The 10,645-nt window shown below is 41.7% G+C and overlaps 1 long non-coding RNA gene across 1 annotated transcript; it reads right to left on the reverse strand.

The window, feature by feature from the left end:
- Positions 1 to 306: 306 nt before the first annotated feature.
- Positions 307 to 4,262, reverse strand: LOC103457328 (uncharacterized). Its single transcript, XR_532417.1, has 3 exons — positions 851 to 4,262; positions 455 to 770; positions 307 to 378 (listed from the first exon to the last, which is right to left on the reverse strand). It is a non-coding gene; the product is annotated as an uncharacterized LOC103457328 (long non-coding RNA).
- Positions 4,263 to 10,645: the final 6,383 nt, after the last annotated feature.

Genomic DNA, 10,645 nt, shown 5'->3' on the forward strand with positions numbered 1-10,645 from the left:
TTTTTTTTGTTAAATTTGACATCTGAAAAAAAAGGAAAATCTTGTACATCTTCATTATGGCCTCATTTCACATATCACAGGATTTCAACTGAGGAACGGACACTGGCACTACACTGTGCCTCTTCATCAACAGGAGAAACTTAAGAATGTCAGATTGAATAAACACGTCTGCTGAGGAGCTTCTGCAAAAATCAGGTTCTTTCTTTTCCCTCAAAATTTTAGATGAGAAGATTTTACTTGATGTCATGATGGTTTGTAATTTTCTGACCCACATGCAAGAACACAAGATGGAGAACGGGAATCAGTAAAATGATTTATTGAAAGTAAAACAATCAAAACTGCAGGTCCAAGGGATGACGGCAACTGGATTCGGGAACACTGGAGCGGAGAGAAGTGGAGGTGAGTTCAATGACGGTGGGAAATAAGAATTGTGAATATTAAGGAGCGAGCTTACTTGAGTTGAAGGAGGTCTGAGTCTGGGGGGAAATACTGAGGTTACCAGGGTGGAGTTCACAGAGGGAGGTTTGCTGCTTGCCCGGTGGACGGACAGCGTTGGAGAGCAGACAGGTAAGTTCTTTGTCTTTCGGAGGAGAGGAGCGAAGGAGACAGCCAACAGAGATATCCAGGAAGGTTTGGTTAACAGCAAGGAGGTAATTTGACTCAGGCTACCAGTGGGCAACATCCACAGCGTCACAAGGAGATGAATGCACAGAAAACAACCAGGGCTCAGGTTACCGGCGGAAAACAACCACAGCGTCACAAGGATTCACCTGAGGAAAAGGAACACAAAAGATCTCTAAGGAATTCACAAGGAGAAAGTGCAACAAGAAACACAGATGGCCTGAAGTACCATAACTGGCTAACACTCTGGCACCGAAGTGTTGGCTGCTTCCATCTCTTATACTCCTCCAGATGACCAAATGACTTGCAGGTGTGCAGGTAAGCCGGCACCCGCTGGTCACGCCCTCCAGGAATGGCCCCTTGGCGCCCTCTGGTGGAGAAAGGGGGGAAAGCAGCAAAACCCAAACAAACACCACCCTGGATCCCAACACTTGAAGTGCTGAAAATAAGGCATGGATAAAAAAATAGAGCAGATGTTTCATTGGTGATCCATTGTTATTAATCCAATGATACAATTGGTCATATTTTCCAAGCATTTGTTGTTGCTTCTGATCCTAAATTTAGTTCCAGCTCACTGAGTTTAGATGAACCTCCTTAGAAATAATCAGAGGTCAAGTTTGTGTTAAACTCAGCAGAGCTCGGCGCCGTTCACTGGACCCGTCTCATTATGACTTTATTAGGATTTGATGCTGAACTTTACACTGCAGAACGAATTTTACCATCACAAATTAGATTTCATAGCTTATGAGCCCTGACACGTTTTCTTATTTCCAGTCAGACTTGGGTCATCATTAGAGGCAGCAGCATCTCCACAGTGAGAAAATGTAAAAATGAGTTGGTTAGCCGTCAAAATGTTGCTTTACTAATTACTGTGATTTTCCTGACAAGTGGCAGATTTGAGAGAAGCAACTTTTCTCTGCAACCAATAATGAGTGACTTCCTGTTGATCAGCTGCTGCTCCTTCCTCACAGCCACAGGAGGAAAGGAGAGCAGGTGTTGGAGGGGGGCCTCTCTCCTTGCTCATTAGGTACAGCGTCAGTAGAACAGGGAGGGTGATCGACTATTTCCTTAATATGCTGCACAAGCAGTAGGATTTGGGCTTTAATTCTTTGATTAATTGGAGAAAATTTCAGAGCAACACCACTTGGATTCAGATCAGTGGTTCTGTTTCTCTCAATAAGTAACAGTATTGTTGGCCAGAATTGCAATAAAGTCTGTGAGGTCCATCCCAGAATATCACCTTTTGAAGAAGAGCAGCTGGAGACATCGATCAGTCTGAATAAGCACAGATGACCTAACGAACAGACAAGCTTCTGGCTCACAGTATTGCAGAAATGTGCTGGAAACCATCAGCCTCATCAGGACTTCAGGAGCTGCAGTCTCTCACTCAGCGCTGCATCATCAGTTTCATGTCGTCTTTCAAGCTGCTGCTTGTTTCTCGTTGCTTCAAGTGTCTATAAGTTGTCGCTTATCTACCCAAGTAACTTTAGTTGTCTCCGTCTCCTTCCTCTCCAAGATCCTCTAGCTGAGTCTTCACCCAAACCTCCATTCATGTTTCTTGCCAGATGATTCATCTCATCCACTTCTTCCTTCCATTCCTTCAATAAATCCTCAAATTCATCTCTGTGGCATGATGCTTGCTGGTAAACTGGCTTTTGTGTTGTCTACAAAGGGACCATTTACAGCTTCATATAACTCTGTAACATTAAAAGTTACACTTTTACATGTTTGACTTGATTTAGTTTTCTGTTTTGTGAAAACCTTAACCTCAGTGCCAGTTGCTGCAGCCCTTCAGGCGAACAAAGAGGTAGAGAAACCTGCAGATAGAGTCAACTTAGGATCATGGAGACAAGATTTTCTTAGGGTTTTGTTTGTTTTCCCCTTTTGTGACTTTGATCAGTCAGTATTTAAGTTTTCTTTTTGTCTCATTTAGGCAGGCCAGTTTGTAAGACTGGACTTCAGTTATTTTGACCTATTTTATGGGCTCAATAATGTAATTTTGTATGATTTACCCAAGTTTGTTTGTTGGTTTAAATAACGAATGTATTTTGGACCTTTGACTGACTGTTCTTTTACTGCTTGCTCCAACACATTGACCCAAAACAAGAGATTTGATCAAATCTTTTTTTGGTCACATCTGAGCTTAAAGCAAAGCTTGTTGAGTCCTGTTTACCGAGACACTGCAGATGGAGGTGAGCTGGTTGCTTCGGTACGTACAGTATAATCATCAGCCCTCAACCTGTCCATCAGACATGCTCATTATTTACAGCCACACTGCTGTGTAGACGTGTTTAAATAATAGATCCAACATGCTGTCCAGAACCAACGCTGACACATATGAGGTGAGGCTTTGTGGAGGGACGGTGATCTCAGTTGGAAGAGTCAGACAACAAAGAGTTGAGTTCAGGGACCCTCGGGTGCTACAGTGGAGATCAAACGAACTGCGGCTCTGGCACTGAAAAAGTCAGGAATACATGAATACAGATACCTGGTGGAGGGCGGATGAAAGGAGGAGAGATAGTGGATACAGAAATGTATGGACAGGTGGATCTTAATGAACATCTTCACTGCAGGTGAATAGCGATGTCACTGCAGAAGCAAAAAAGATCCCTAAAAAGTATTTGACCAAAATGTCACATCTTAGGAAATATATGCATCACAATAAAACTGTTTACTTGAGTCTGAATCCTTAACTCCAGATATAAAGACATAAAGCTACAAAGACGACCACATAGTGATGACAGCAGATCTCAGCAGCGGGAGAGACGTGGCAGCAGAACCTGGCAGAGTAAGGAGGATCGTCTGGTGGGAACTGGGGTTTAGGCCTTTGTGGGGAGTTGTTCCATTTTGTATAGGCTTCGCCCTTTCAGGCTATCGCTAGTCGGTTTATCCCTCGCGTGCAGCGAAACACTGAAAAAAGCTTAGTCCGGTCGCTGCTCTTGGGAGATGCTAGCTACACTGAGCGTTTATCGAATAATCCCACTGGCAGAGAGGACGACAACGACGAGGACGACAGCAGGAGCAGCAGCGCTTCGGATGTTGCTTCCCAGCTAGGAAGTACCGCGGTGGAAAGTAGGCGGCTGAGCGGATACTCAGTCAACCCCGGGCTCCGTATGTCCGACTCAACCCCGCTCCTAGCTGTGGACTCGCTCCTCGAGCTACCTAGCTTGATCAAGGAGCCGGCTAGCGCTAAGGGGCTTTCCGTCCTCCAACCTCCTCCGCCAAGTTAGAATGACCTGGCAGGACGGTTTAGCTCCTCCTAGAGTCGCCGTCCAGACCCAATCTGGCCTCAGTTTCCGGTGTGTAATGGCTTACATAACTGAGGCAGCGGCTGAGTCCGCGGAGCTGAGGACGCCTGCCTCCATTTATGTGGCTATCACCAGGGTGGAAGGGTTAACGGAGCGGAGTTTTCCCTCTGTTACCCCTCTGGATCCGGGCCTCGCTGACATGTTTGGGGCCAGGACGTCAGGATTAGTCCAGTGTCCTGCGCCCCTTCGAAGCGCGAAACTGCGCGATCATCTGATTACCAGGTTCTCTGACCGGGCCCTCCAGTGCCCTCCACAGTTGTTGCAGCCTCTTCCGGTTCCGCTCCGCCACCCCATAGACATAATATAGAGTAGACCCCGCATTGGCTGCTCCGGCGCAGGAAATACGGTGGCCATCTTGGAGAGGTCGTCCCTCCTACTTTGCTCAACCAAAACAGCAGAAGATGCCTCAGCACTGAGGATRTTGTTGTTCTGATTGATGGATTATTGATGTGAGGCTCCACAGACAACATTTCACAAGTAAGATGGACATATTATTGTGTATATATTGTGATTATAATATTACTTTACTGTATTTATGTCCACCGGCGAGATACCAGCTAATATTAGCTACAGTGTTTGGTGTAATACGGGTTCAGCCGCTATGAAGGATAACTGAGATTCTGTAAACCTAAAATAATTATTATTCTCTAACATTGACTTAGATTATCTGACACAAGAGCCTATATTAGAAATGAAACAATATAACACATATTATAAAACTTATATTATGTGTTATAACATTCACCAGCAAAGTTTRCACAKGTGGTAAAGACTATTATTTATATGTAATTCTTTCACTAGTAAGATACATCCCAAATCTTCCGTTTTTGTTTTGAAGGTTTCCTAAAGACACGATGTGAGGAAGAAGAGGGAGAAATCAAAGTAAACTTGATCAGATCTCAGTTTCTTGGTCTCTCTGCTTCTGTGCCTTTTGGGTTGAACTGCTTTGATGAAGTTGCTCATAGCGAGGTAGAGACTTTCCTTAAGGGAATAAAACCCTCTTTCTGTGCACTTGATCCTTTTCCCTCCTCACTTATAAAATCAAAACGCACTGCGATAAGCCCATTAATTACTCAAATTATAAATAAATCACTGAAATCCGGCCATGACCCTCTGTCTCTTAAAACTGCCATCAAACCCCTTCTAAAAAAACCCAATCTGGATCCTGATTCCTTTTCCAATTATCGTCCTACTTCTCATCTTCCTTTTCTTTCCAAAGTGCTGGAAAAGGCAGTTGCTGCCCAACTCCAGCGCCACCTTCAAAGAAATTCTCTGTATGACAAACTTCAGTCTGGTTTCCGTCCTGCTCATAGTGCTGATGCTGCTAAGAGTTACAAATGATGTTCTCATGGCTGCTGATTCTGGCTGCACTTCCATTCTTGTCCTCCTTGGTTTCACTGCTGCATTTGACACCGTGGACCAAAACATCCTCCTACATCGTCTGCATGTGGAAGTTGGTGTCAGTGAATCTGTCCTGGATTGGTTTCAATCTTTTATTTCTAATAGGCTGGAATGTGTCTGCCCGGCAACTCCAAGTCCCAGGCCGTTAGTGTGTCCTGTGGTGTCCCGCAGGGGTCAGTTCTAGGGCCTATGCTTTTCTCTCTTTACTTGCTGCCTTTAGGTAAAATCATACATCAATATTCCTAAGTCATCCCAATATAAAATACACAAAACCAATTTCAATCAATTTGTAGATTCTTTATAGAATTAAACTCTTAAGTTAAATGTTTCAGTTAAATGCAAATAAATATTTCAGAATATTTCAACACTGCAATATAAATTATTTTCACTTAGAGATGTTTAATTTAGTTCCAAACTAGTATTTATTTTAAAGGAAATAAAACATTTGCAAATCATTTTTATCTTTGACTCTGTAATAATTTTTTAGTTGGTGTAATTTAGCCGTATCACGCTATCAGTTTTTTTTCTTTTCTTAATTTTTAGCCATTACAGTTTTGTCCTTCACAGTTTCCCAATCTATGGCTCGTGGGCCCTAAGAGGATCACTGGTCCTTCTGTTAAGGACTGAGTTAACGGGCACAAAATGAACGATTTTATCTAACATTGTGCCTAACCCTTCAAAATGTTATTTTCTAGATTTATAATTCCTATATGCAAACAGGATTAGTGACCACATTCTCTATCACAGCGGTTTGTATAACTTCTCCTTTCTGTCTCGCTTCTCGCTTCCCCCTCCTGCTGCTGGCGTCGCTGCAGCTGGTCCTCCCTCCGTCTCTCCTCCAGCTCCCTGTCAGTCCAACTGGCTCTGGTGTTGGATTATTTATAAGTTGTCCAGACCGTCCCTTTGTCCACCAATGAAACAAGCAGCAACAGTTCAGTTTGCTTTCTCTTTCTTTAAAGCACATTATTTTCCTTCTCTATGCTGATGCCAAAGAGTAAACCAGCGAGGTTGTAAAAGTTCAGCTCCAGTCCAAACGTCCAGCAGGACTCCATGCAGTAGTTCTGCTGCATGGCAGTTCCCAGACGTCCAGGAATTAGGATCAGTGGACACTTCAGTGTCCAGGTGGTAGGAATCGTTCTGTCCTTTTTCGCTTCTTTATCAACTGTCATTGGCTGGTGATGAAGGAGGGACGTCATCTGATCGGCAGGACAGGTCTGAGCTGAGGTCAGAGGTCAGACGCACCGCAGCGAGGCTCAGACAGAGGAAACGGAAAGAAGCAAATAAGAGTCAATTAGGGTTTGTTCGTCTTTCTGTGTACAAAATGATAATACCAAAACATCTCTAACAGCTGTCTTCAGGATTTATGACGTCATCAACATCATTTTTGGCTTGGTCATAATCATCTGCACTTGGTTGCACAAAGGGTTAACCCAGTTCACACAACCAGCCCTGACAAGCTGTAAACTCAAGGCAAGGACTCATTTTATTTTGAAAATGTTCATTTTGTTTCACGGGGCAAACTTGTCAAGTTTTTATGCCTCTGCTTCCTGAAAACACTGAATAAATGTAGCAAGAAGAGAATTAACTGAGTCAACTTTATCATTTGACTCCATCAAAACGTTCAAATCGTCCATTATTCGTCTTGCTTGCTTCAATTTAGCATTTCTTTTATCTTGGCATGTTTTAATGTAGGACATCAAGCTTTTCTCAGTCAGTTCGTTTGGATGAATCCTCCAGACACTCCTGGCCAACTGCTTTCGATACATCGGACATTTTGGCGAAAACACTTTGAACTGCTTGTAGTTTTGTTGTCTTTATCTTAAACCCACTGGCGAACCGCGTAAAGGTGCAGCGCTCAGCCTTGTTCATCTTCATGACGACGAACTTGTACTATAACGTTGATGCCATCATCAAACTCCTCTCGTTTGGCCGTTTTCCTTTACAGCATTAGCAATCATCGTACATACCGATGTCGTTGAAGAAAGACGTGAGTGTTTGTAGGTGCGGCCTCTTCCTCCACCTGTCGGCGTCCGAAGAACAAAGAAGACGGTTCCTCCAAACTTTACGCCGCCATCAGCAGAATTGAGATCGTTGATACAAACTCCAAGGTCGGATGTTTTACTTGTTGTTGATTCAAAAAACTCAAAACTCGAAGGTGATCCAATCAAAAGTGAATCCAACTCAAATAGTCACCTGATGCACCGTGGATTCTGCTTTACGCAGCACAAAAGGATCAAAGCCAAAATATAGTTATTAGTTTTATTTCACTGTTCAGGCAAAACGATTCAGGCTTCTGATTCCTGTACCTGTTCTCTGACTGAGTGAGACTAATGGGGTTTATGCCACGAGGGGTGGTGACGTATTTCCGTTTGAATTTATGCCACATAGATTGGTTCCCTGCTTGATCCTATTGTTTTTACCCAAAGCTGCAAGATCTGTACCATGAAAAAGACAAAAAACTTAAAATATCTGTGAGCTACTGGTACAACAACCAAGTTTTGTGGTGTGCCGTTGTGTCCAGTAATTAGCCGGTACCATCCAGTGATTAGTTTTTTCATTTTCCTGCTGATATCAAGGCGACAGCGGACTGTAGCCAAAACTTAGCCACTACAGCTAACACCCGGTTTGTAGCTGCCTGCTATTTCAAAGCTTGAGGATGTTGAAGATCCAGGTCAGAAACGGGAAGACGGAGGTTTAAAGGGAGCTGTACGAGCTTCGTTCACTGGAATAATTTGTTGGAGGAAAATAATGTGGGAGGAAATTCACTGCAACGGGAAACAGGCTGAGAACAGAGGCAGCGATTCGGCACAAGGTGAGTCAATACGTGTGTTGATGCGTTTGTGTTATACGGAGTATGAAATTATTTTTAGGCAACTCCTTAGCTTTTTTTATGTGACAATTATATAAAATACATTTAACATGCAGTCGGAGCGACGAGCCCCTCCGACACCGAGCAGGTAATTWAAGAACAACCGAGAGCAGCAACGCTTCAGCCCGATCAGAACCACACAGTCAGATTTAGGTCCAAAACCTTCGCTTTACAGCCGTTTCAGTGGCACCGACCCACATAAAAAACCCCACAGAACAAATGGTACATATTAAGTATTTCCCGAATCCCGAAAATATGACATCTACCTTTTGCTGTTTCATAGTTATAATCCATGTTAGAGTGAATTGTTCCACTTGGCTGATATAATCTGTTCTTGCATTACAGAGACGTAATTTCTCTTTTTTTCCTCTGAGATTCTGCTTAGAAAACCAGGTTATGAAGTTCATCCTCCTGCTGCTTTTTGTTTTTAAAATAGTAAATGTAGGTTTGCCTCCACTTTTATAAACTAATGAATCTAATATGCATCATTGTTTGTCTCACTGTTGGTGCAGATATCAGGTGAACTCTGTTCTCTGCCTGCTAGCAGTTTAAATTAATTTCAGCTTCACTTTCAAGAGTATTCAGATTTTAACCTGCATTTTCTAAGTAGTATTTTATTTCACTCTTTACTCAGTAACTTGTGATGTTAAAACTCTGAAACACTTTTTGCAGTTTCTTTGTGATACCAGAACTATTTCACTCAAACATTTAATTTCCTGATATTGTCCATTTATTTTAAGCAAAACTCTCAAAAAGAGCTAAATATTAGCTTTGATTACGTTGTGCAGCTAAATATGGACACTTATTAGATTTAATGTTCAGGTTTCATCGTAAACCTCGTGATGTTTCTGATGATCGCTGTGCTGATTACCACTGGATCCAAACACCTGGACCAGCTGACCGGTACGCCGTCCATCAGTCCACGGTCTGCCGGGTCATCACAACGTGGACCAACTTTTTATTCACTTGGTTAAACTAGGATCTGGAACCCGGAGCACCAGATATGCATAAATCTACCTGCAGACGCTGTTGGCCTCCCTGACCTGCAGTCATCCTGGACGGGCCGAGCCGGACTTCCTGGACGGGCCGAGCCGGACTTCCTGGACGGGCCGAGCCGGACTTCCTCTCCTCCAGAGACGAGTTTCCATCACCAGTAACTAGTCTGATGTCTGATTAGCTGCTAGGAAGTATATTAAATATTCACTGTTCATTTTGATGTCCTGTTACAATAAAATTTNTTCCATCACCAGTAACTAGTCTGATGTCTGATTAGCTGCTAGGAAGTATATTAAATATTCACTGTTCATTTTGATGTCCTGTTACAATAAAATTTTATCTACATTTCACAAACTTTTCCCCTTTTCTCTGTGTTTATATCAAGTATTTACATGTAGATCAGGAATTCAAGTTAGATGTTAAAATGCAACACATTTATGTTAAACCAGCAAAGAAATGTGAATATTAAGTAATATGTAGTTAGTTACATAATTTAATATGCTGAATAAGGCTGAATGATACAAGATTGTTTTCATACCAGATTTTAATCGATTTCTCTCGTCCTCAATTTCTATAAAAAAATCTCAGAAAATACTTTCAAAAAATGTCTTTATTTCAATCATCTGTTCTGTGAGTTGTATAAGGAGCATTAAGGTCAGGATACAAGACATTTTAATTTTAGGAATGAGTCGTTACAGCAGAATAAAGATGAAATTTTATAACAATGTCTTAAAATTATAAGTCGTTTCAATGAGAAAAAGATTCAGATCTGATGTAACCAGCTCAGTGGTTCTGACATTATTCAGTAATCAGGAGGACGTTCATTTCCACCTCACCTGACCAGGTGAGCATTAAGGTCAAAATAAAAAAATAGAGCAAAATGGAAACAGAGCAACTAGAAATACTTTATATAAAGAAAAGTAAAACATTAATAGCAGGAGAAAAGTTGTTGGCAACATTATCTCAGCCAATCTCTCCGTCCAGGAAGCCACCAAACTGAACTGTCCAACTCCAACTATAATAAAGATTAAAAAATAAAGAAAACTGAAAGTTAAAATAATAATCACAAATTAATAATTCAGATCTAATGCGTTCTGGAATCTACTGACATTTTACAAATTTCCCAAATCAATCAGAAGGTTTCACAAATATTTATTCTGCTGTTAGTACAGAAAAATCTAGTTAAGTTTGAAATGTCTATGTGTTGTTTTTAAAGTGCAACACATTAAAAAAGCTCAAGATAGTGAAAAATTAAGTGTAATCGCCCTTTAGCTATTTTCCGAATTAGATGCTACATTCGGAAGCTAACTTTAGCTCCGACTGATAGCTTGGGCACAATATAGACAGATCTATATATATTTATATAGATATATATCTATTTTTATCTATAAAGCATAGATATGTAGATTGCACACTTCACAGATAATCAAAACACTTAACGTTTACAGAG

The sequence above is a fragment of the Poecilia reticulata genome, linkage group LG21 (assembly GCF_000633615.1).
Source record: "Poecilia reticulata strain Guanapo linkage group LG21, Guppy_female_1.0+MT, whole genome shotgun sequence".
Lineage (NCBI taxonomy): Eukaryota > Metazoa > Chordata > Actinopteri > Cyprinodontiformes > Poeciliidae > Poecilia > Poecilia reticulata.